We start from the raw sequence: 9804 nt of genomic DNA on the forward strand, positions 1-9804 counted from the left end.
CAGGCGCCCCAAGGAATTTTCAAAACATAACCTATCTCCTACAAAATGTAGCTAGACAATGCCTCCAGCAGGTCACCAACGTTGTGGTCACTGAAGTGCTTTAATGCTTTTGAAAAGCATCGAGGACCTCAGAGAGCTTTTGTTTACATGGGACCTATTTGTCAATATAGAAATTAAAACTCAGACATGTTAAAGACATTTAATTTATGGTAACATTAATACACCATTATATATAAATATCTTTTTATGTGAAAGACTATATTTTACGCCCAAAAATGTCGTGAGAAGAGTGGCACTGCTTTACAGGTTTGCAAATCTGTTCAATGTATTACTAGAAGGCAGCTAGATTCTCATTTCTGCCTCTACATTCAAACGGTGACGAAATCCCAGGTCACACAGCCTCTGGAAAGCTCAGCTATGCGCCCATAAGAGAATCAGGATAAAATCGGCAAATAATATTTTAGTATTTTCCTGAAAATAGCTTTAACCACCTGACAAGGTCTCAGGAATCCCCAGGGGTTCCCCCGACCATACCACAAGAACTGCTGATACATACACTGTCAAAGACATAGTGATATTTCTAGCTTTAAGGGAGAAAACAAAAATTAATTTCCAGACATTGTGAAAGTCAGTATCAAATTTTCATCTGAATTATTTAGGAGGTCTTTTTTTTTTTTTTAAGAGAGAGAACGTGTGTGCATGGGAGAGAGGGGGAAGTGGGAGAGGGAGACGGAGAGAGGGGGAGAGAGGGAGGGAGGGGGATAGGGGTGGAGAGGGGGAAGAGAGAGAGTGAGAGAGAGAGAGAGAGAGAGAGAGAATATTAAGCAGGCTCCACGCCTGCTCAAGTTGACTTCGGGTTCGATCCCACAACTCTGGGATCATGACCTGAGCCAAAATCAAGAGTTGGACCATCAACCAACTGAACCACCCATTTCAGGCCGTCTTAAAAGACTTTTTATGCTGATATAAACCGCAAATAAATTAGTTATTATTCAACTGATTTATACTTTTCTTTTGACTTTGTGATCATCACCCTGCGTGTGATACTTGTTCTCATCCACTTTCAGTGGCTCATCCTGAGTTTTGCTAATAGTTGTAACCGGGTTTTTCTTCCCCAAAGGTAGTATGGATCCTACATCGCTTTTCTGACTGACCTAAGAGGAAAAAGAGAAGCTAGAATCATTGCATTTCTTTGAGTCAAGGCCAACTCCTCATGCAAGTACTTTCCTTTCCCTTGGATGAGGACAGTGGTGAGGAGAGAAATGGAACTAAAAATCAGGTCCTTATTTTCCTACCCAGTGATTTTTGGTCCAGTGTGGGGATAATGACATGGATACTACTGGCTAATGAAAAGACCTTCAAATCTCCGTCAGTATAATCTCTCCTTTTCTCTGAAATGTTTCCTGGTCAGCGCCTGCCATGTCCCTGGTATCTCTGAGCTGATACTGACCCTGAGTGCGTTTTCTTTCATCCTGAGTTAGCTGGGAACTTGATCAACTTTCAGCAAAGTAACTGGATGGGAGCCAGGCTAGAATTCTGGCTCGCAAGGAGATGGTGACATCCACATTTCAGAAGTCTCGTGGCATTTAAAGTGGGCTCCACTGTTCCCGCTGCCCATCCTCCTCCCCTTCGCTCTCCCTTCCCCACCAGGAGAGAGGCCCACACTGCCCCCAGATTTGAGGCCCGGAGGGCCATTTTGGTGGCACGATGACACTGGAATTACTAGTCAACGTTTTGCTCCCTGCTTTTGCAAAGACCTAGTTCTCCCTGAAACTTGTAGATAAAGAAATCCACTTTCAAACCGTAATGATTTAATGACTCTTCCCTTCCAGTAGTTTTCAGTTTCCGAACAAGCATGTTATGGGAAATATCAGGGCTTCGCCGTTAATGTTTCAAGCCAAAGGCCCAGCCTCAGATTCCTCAGATAAAGAATTGTCAGAGGAACAAGACTGTCTCCTCATGGATCTTGGAGGCACTCTCAAGGATTTTACTGATGACGACTTCTGTAGCCGTGGTTTCCCAAACCGATGGCAGATAAGCCTGCTGTTAGTAATTGCACGTACGTAACTGAGACAAATGTTTTTTTAAACATATGTAATTATCTACAAAAAAAAAAAATAGATTGGCAGTTCTTTGAGGCAGCTGATACAGGAAGAGAACATTCTAAGAGTTTCATTTCATCTCCCGTGGGGCCACCTGTCACATTTTTATTGGCTTGCAATGGAGCCCAGGCACAGAAATTCTACCTAGAAAATATTTTTAAGTAAAATATGCTCTATTCACCCTTTGTACATACAATTCCTGTGCCTAGGTTTCACTGAAAGCCAATCAATCAGTGGTTGAGCAATTATGTTTCATCACTTAACAAATATTGTTGAATAAATTAATGCCAGAGCATTCTCCTCTTCCGCAGAGAGGTCAACAGAACAGAAGTGGGTCCCTACATATCAAGCGTGGAGGTTGAACCAGGAGAGAGAAGTGGTTTGCCTTTCTGTGAGTTTTGTTCCAGAGCTCACCTAGCTTCTTCCTAGAGAGTGGAGTTGGAACATTCCCCAATAACCCAAGCCTACAAATGGCTTTCCTGTTCTAACTTCCCCATGGCAGATACTGAGGGGCCAGCATGTGGCTCTTAGTCACCATTACACATGGTCAGACTTTTCTCCTGTTTTGCCTGGGGGTCGTCCCTTCCGTGTAAGTTCCTAGAAGGCACATGTTTGGCAGACGCTTCTTTTATTTTCTCCACAAAGCCTGGAACTGGGTGTAGGGCCGCGGCGGCCAGTGCTTGGGACTAGAAGTTTAAACAAGCAGCTGAGAAACGAGGCAGGGACTTGCCGCACCTCGAGAACGGACACCATCCCTCCCGTCCCTCCGTTCACCGCCCACCCCCACCTCGCATCTATCGCAGGGCCCACCACCCGCCTCCTGGGGGCTCCCAGGTGTATCCATCTCTCCGTTTCCGCCGGGCGGCTCCTCCCCGCTGTGATCCCCATGGGGGGAGGCTGTGTGTTGCTGCTTAGCACAGAGTCAGAATCGAAGAAACCCCAGTGTGAGATCAACCCCCCAAAATGGAAAAGTGATCCTAATCACTGTGCACATTCAAAGAAATAACGTAAGCAGCCGCTGGGTGTTTACAATTAAGCCTTGCATAAATGCAAATCACGCCATCTGTATGTAGACTCCACTTACCGGGATCAAACCCTCCGCCTGCGGCCTTGGGAGCCTGGAGACTCAGACTGGGGAGCTGTGTCTCACCTGTCGGGGAAGGGAGAAGAGTAATCCAGGTGTCGTGGTGGGGATTAAAGGAGGTCGCGCTTCGCTGACAGTTTGGCACGAAACCACAAGCAATTTTTAAAAACACAACACCACAAAGAGAGTCACTACCGAAGGCTCTTGGGAGTTTGTTAGATTAACATTTCCCAAGGAGGGCCCCAGCTGCGGGGTGGCGAGCCTCGGTTCAACAACAGACCACCAGAGAAATTAAAACGGAGGAGTTTACTACCGAGGGCCCCGGAGGAGCCCCACAGCCCGCCTAGGGGCGCCACGCTGGGGTCAAGGCCAGGTGCAGGCAGAGGGAGCGGCGGGACCGGACGCACAGCGCACGCCTCTGTTGGGCTGTGCGGGTGCAGTGCTTCCGCTAAGGCCTGAGCGGTCAACTCAAACAAAAAAGCGGGGTTTGGGTCAGCTTCACCCGGATCTCACCTGAGGGGTGCACGAGGGAAGGTTCGGGGAGGCAGGAGGGACGCAAGGGCTGGTGGGGGAGTGCTATGGGATCTTACCTTCGCCCCGCGACGGCCAGCGCATGCGCTCAGGGACTCACCGGAGGGCTGGCGTCTGTCCAAGGGCCTGTGGACGCCACAGGGTGGATGCCGTCGCAACAACGTTGTAGAGAAGCTTAGCTAAACTCTCCACAGCTCTCCAACCTCCCAAAGCCAAAAACAAAAGATAAATCACTCTCTGGGATAGTTCACCCAGGAAGTATAAAAATCCTCCTTTAACGTTCTCACCGGCTCCCCAGTGAATCAAATCACAATAGCTGTGCACAAGTGTCGGCTACCTCCCTGCACATCACAGTCATGCCCCAGGCCCGCTCCTGCTCCTTCCCACTTCTCAGTCTCCCCTGTCCGCTCTCAGCCTTTTCCAAAGTGCACACAATCAGGCTGATAAGGCGCCTCCCAGGCCTCCCCCTCCCCCTCCCCTACAAACAAGGCGTCAGCTTGGTGGCCAAATGGAAATCTGGCACAGCGGGAAAAGATGGCCACCTGCCCCCACTCCCCGGAGCTGCCCCCATCCTTCGCTTGGACTGGTGTGCTGTTCCCTCCTCTCTGCCACCCTCATTATGCATACATGAGGCCAGGTGATAGTACCCCTTGGCTCTCGGATGTTCTTTTTCATTCTTTTTTATCTACGTTTCAGTTTGGATCATTTTCCTCCTCCTCCCCCTCCTTCTACTCCATGTTTTGAGAGAGAGTGCATGAGGGGGGAGAGAGATGGGGGGAGAAAGAAAGAGAGGGAGAAGGGAAGAGACAGAGAGAGAGAGAGAGAGAGTGAGAGAGAATCCCAAGCAGGCTCCACACTCAGTGCAGAGCCAGACACAGCACTCCATTTCATTAACCCTGAGATCATGACCTGAGCAGAAACGCTAAACTGCCTCAGCTATCCAGGTGCCCCTGGATCATTTCTATTGACCACCTTCAGGTTCACAGAATACTTCCTCAGCTGTGCCCAGTCTACTGATGAGCCTGTTAAGAGGATTCCTCATTGTCGCTGCTGCTTATTTCTAGAATTTCCGTTTGACTCTCATCGTCTTGACTCTAGTGACCTTCCCCACTTCTTCACGTGTTGTCCACCTTTTCCATTAAATCCTTTGACACCTCAATCATAGGTTTAAAGTCACTCTCTGATAGCTCCAACACTGGGTCTCATCTGAGTCTGATGGTTGTTATCGCTTTGCCTCTTGACAATGCTTTTTTCTAGGTCTGATAATATTTTTATCAATTACATTATCAAAGTTTTTTTTTTAATGTTTATTTTTGAGAGAGAGAGAGAGAGAGAAACATGCAGGGAGAGGGCACAGAGAGAGCAGGCCGAGGGTCTGAAGCAGGCTCTGTGCTGACAGCAGTGAGCCTGAAGCGGGGCTCGAACTCACAAAATGCTGACTGATGACCTGAGGGAAGTTGGACACGTAACTGACGGAGCCACCCAGGTGCCCTGGTCTGATCGTTTGTTGCTGAAAGCCAGGTATCATGCATAGAACAGAAGTAGAAGGAAATAGTTTTATACCTGGATCTGTGCCCATGTCTTCTATCGGGCGCTGTGGAGAGCTGAGTCCGTCTAGACTGGAGACGGCTGTTACTATGGGCACTGCAGGACAACACCAGCCTCCAAATTCCCTGGTGTTGTGTGGGCCGAGTGCGGAGCCCAGGTTGCTGGAGAATTTTCTCAATATTTTAGTCTTGCCAGGGCCTCGTAGAACAGGCCTCAGGTGCCCCCATGGGCAGGCGGCTGTTGCTGGTTACCCGATGTGCTGTGTTAGCCTCTGGGGCAACATGGGGGGTTCTTGGATGTCCCAGACAGGCGTGAACTTTGATCTGAGGCAGGTCCTCTGTGCCCGGTCCTTGTGGGTGGGCCTTTCTCAGCACACCTGCCCCTTCTCCTTGTGTCTGTGGTTGGTCTTGGGAGGAAGTTCCGGGCCCCTTCCCAGAAGGAGTGTTGGTATCCATGTAGGCCCAAGCCCTTCCTCCCCTCCTTCCTCGAGGGTAGAGGGTTTATGCTTCTGCCCCTGCAGCCGTGCGTCCGTGCCTGTGCCCAGGGCCAAAGCTTTGGCTGCCTCTCCTCCAGCAGTTTGAGGCTTTGGCTCCTGGGAGAGAAGGGCCTGGGCAGAGGCAGCGCCCATCTCAAGGCCACAGCCAATTCCCTGCTGCCGGCCTGCCCCACAGGTGGGGCTTCTTCTGGCCCCCTGCCTTGCTCCCATCTCTCTCCTGAACCCCTACTGGAGGCCTGTGGAAAAGAGCCCACAAGTCGGTGTGAGTCCCATCTGACACATGGTCCCTCACCGGATGGCCAGCGCTTTGTTAACATTTTAGCTGATTTCTTCTGGAATGCACGGCACACACCCCTTCCTCCTGTGCTGTGCCCACGTGAGCCACACGTCCCACCTCTCCCTAGAGGGGCCTGCCTCTCCTCGGAATTTGCTTTCTACTTTGCCTTGCAGAACTCAGCTAAGTTCAAGAAAAGTTACGATTTTGTAGTTTACAAACGACGTTTTTCCTCATTGTTAGGGACCCAGTGGCGTTCCTCATTTCCTCCATCCCAGGCGGAAGCGGGAAGTAAGAGCTGGCTGCGCTGGCCCCGTCTTAGATGCTCTGTCCCCCTCCAACCCACTCCTCACACTCCCCAGAGGGATAAAAGACAAGTCTGCTGGTGACACATCTTGCCTTCAATCCTTTTGGTGGCTTCCTGTCACTTTTAGGACGACCAAAATCACTTAGGAGGCCTAGACTTGGCCCCTGCCTACCCCCCTCCCTTAATCTGTCCCCATCCCCGCTTTGCTCTCTGAATGACGGCCGACAGTCTGTGCTCATTCTATTCCCTCTACCCCTGCTGCCTCTCTCCCTCGGCCAACCCTTTCCCTACCCATCCAGACCTCAGAACCAGCTCCATTTCCCCAGGGAGCCCTCGCCTGGCGCTTTCCCAACCCCAGCTGTCATGCTCACAGATCACCCTGAACCCGGCAGCACTTAACGCCTCTCTCTAGTCGCCTCCCAGCCAGTGTCTAAGCCGCTGAAGTAATCGGACTGTTTATGGTGAACACAGCACCCAGCACCCAGCTTCATAAATGCTGCTGTTGTGCCAGCTGAGAACAGGTGGAGACCACTCGGGAGCCCTGCTTTCCTGAACCTGCTTTTGCTCTGTACGTGGCAACCGTCTGGAGAGCTGGGAAATAGGTTGATGTTTCTGGGGATGACAGTTAAAGATACTGGTTGGTACTGGCCTCCTTGGACTGGGTGCCTGCCTGTCTTCGTGCTGCCTGCCACCTGCATTGTTCTAGAAGTCAGACGACCTTGGAAAATGGCCGGGCCCAAGTGAGTCTCAGGCAGGTACTGACAGGTGCAAGTGCAGGTAGCACTGGGAAACATGCTTGTATTGCTGGAAAGCGAAGACGCACCGCATTTCATGACATTAACAGGGAAAGGTTCCGAGACGTCGATGATGAAAAGTTACTAACCAGCTCTTAAGATTTGCTGCTTTGATCCACCATCCGAAGCTGTTCCTTCCTGTGATTTAACACGTTTTATTGGATCTGAAGATATAGCCAAGGATATAGAAGGTGAAATTGTTTTGATAGTTTGCTGTATTTCCAGGGATTTGTTTGGGGATTTTCAACTAATATCAACCAGCAGTTCCTGCGGTAAGTAGAAGATTGGCCGAGGCTTTATTTAGTGTAAACGGAGAGAATGCTGATAATAGCACTGTATACTGATAGGTCTTAGAGAAATTAAAAACGCAGGACTTACAGAACATGAGACCTTAGACGTAACTCTATCGTCGGTGTCAACTTTAGAAAGGCAGTATCTGGAAGCAAATCTTTTGTTGGCGGTGGTAGGCATCGCTTGTTGTTAAACGTAATTTTGTTCATTTTTGGCCTGGGAAGATGTAACTGATGCCAGTGTTGATAGTCATGTCCTTCCAGGAAATCACTGTCATCTTTATGGAAACTTCCAAGGAGAAGAACTCCCTCAAGAACTACATAACCAAGTGTCTACAGCTACTGATACTTGCCTATTTTTAGATATTTTCCCTTTCAGTCTGAAGGTAGCCCCAAGTGATTGTATGATACTCTTCAATTTTTCAGAAGTAGTTTGTTAGGGTTTTTTTTATGTTTATTTTTGAGAGCACGCTAGTGGGAGAGGGGCAGAGAGAGGGGTAGCCTGCGGATTGGAGGCAGGCTCTGGGCTGCCAGCAGTGAGCCAGACGCGAGCCTCGAACTCCTGAACCACCGCCTTATCACGACCTGAGCTGAAGTCGGAGGCTGGACCGACTGAGCCGCTCAGGTGCCCCGCGGAGAAGTAGTTGGTTAGCTTTATTCAGAGGTTGGAAAATTACGCATTTGCTACTATCAGGGGTGATGTGTTATACAGAAATGTATTTCTTCACAGAGCAAGTTTCTGCATCTGGAGACAAAAGACGAATGGGTAGAGAATATTTCTGGCAGGGTCCTTTATCTTCACATCAGAATCTCAGTTGAGACTCATCTGTGAGAGGCGTCTCATCTGTCAGCAAAATTTCTGCTTGGTGAATCTTCCATTTTTTCCCTTCAATTATTTTAACAGTGGAAATGATGGGGGGAAATGCTAGAAAATACATGGTTTCATCAACACGCTTGGTTCAAAGCTTGATCCATAATTTGAAATGTGGGGTCCTCCCTTTCAATGAGAACATGTAACCTCTTGCTGTTTTTTTTTTTTTTTAATTTTTTTTTTCAACGTTTATTTATTTTTGGGACAGAGAGAGACAGAGCATGAACGGGGGAGGGGCAGAGAGAGAGGGAGACACAGAGTCGGAAACAGGCTCCAGGCTCTGAGCCATCAGCCCAGAGCCCGACGCGGGGCTCGAACTCACGGACCGCGAGATCGTGACCTGGCTGAAGTCGGACGCTTAACCAACTGCGCCACCCAGGCGCCCCCCTCTTGCTGTTTTTTAAAGTAAGAGAGCCCCGAGCGATCACCGCCGCCTCCACGGGCCAGTCCTCAGAAAGCCCCCAAGCCCGGCCGCTCCCAGCGGGCCCCTCCTACACCCGGCACCTGCTGGCTCCGTGGGCCCCGGTGGCACCCTGCAACGACTGACTCGGGCCTGCAGGAGTCCTCCCCAGGACGGCCAGTCTGGTATCCCGCCTCCGGTGTGAGGAGCGGCCACGCGCGAATGCCGTGCCCGACACGAGGCCTCAGGCTCGCCCTGGGACAACGCCGTGCGGACACGGGGAGGAAGCAGAACAGTTGGGGGACACAGGAGCTCAAAGGGGAGAATGCAGAAGTACAGGGAAAACCAGCCGAGTCCGCGGAAGGCACAACACCGCACGTGGGATCACAGCCTCCTGCTGACGGGCCAAGAGGCACCGAACGCTTGGGGCTGGCAAGTCCAAGTCTGTGTTTGTCTCCGGAACCCCGTCGGTGCAGAGACCCGATTTCCCATGTCCTGTGGGTCTTCGCGATAAACCCCGCTAAGTGGTGCCGCTGATGTGTCTTCCCGAAGGCTTCCGGTGCCTAACACAGCAAACCGTATTAAAATGTTCCATTTTAAAGCATCGGTTTGGTAATGATCACATAATAGGGGTTCACGTCTGTGTTAGTGAATGAGGTAGAGCAAAATGCCTGCAGGACGTAGTTTTCATAGTTGATCATTCCTAACAGAAGAGCAAATAATATAAAAAATTCATTGTGGGGTGGGGCACCCGGCTGGCTCAGTCGTGGCACGTGTGGCCCTTGATCTCATGGTTGTAGGTGTGAGCCTCCAACTGGGTGAAGAAATTACTTATAAATAAAATCTTTAAAAAATATATTAAAAATTCATTGCGGGAGGAGTTAGAATTCATGTAATCAACTTGAGCTAAAAATAGCCTCAAGCCAATCATAATACGTGCTTAGTACCTGCTGTGCTTTTTACCCTTTGGCGTGACACCATCTCCAGGGCTCCCTATGGAAGGAGCGACACAAAAGTCATTTGATTTGTGATCATTCATTTGAACAACTGTTAGTTAATATGGTCCACAGTGGGAATTGCATGATGTAGCCGATGTCAGGCTGTTGA

Source organism: Lynx rufus, unplaced genomic scaffold (assembly GCF_022079265.1).
Source record: "Lynx rufus isolate CCGP_SWC_20201006 ecotype Redwood Valley unplaced genomic scaffold, mLynRuf1.p SCAF_7, whole genome shotgun sequence".
Classification (NCBI taxonomy): Eukaryota; Metazoa; Chordata; class Mammalia; order Carnivora; family Felidae; genus Lynx; species Lynx rufus.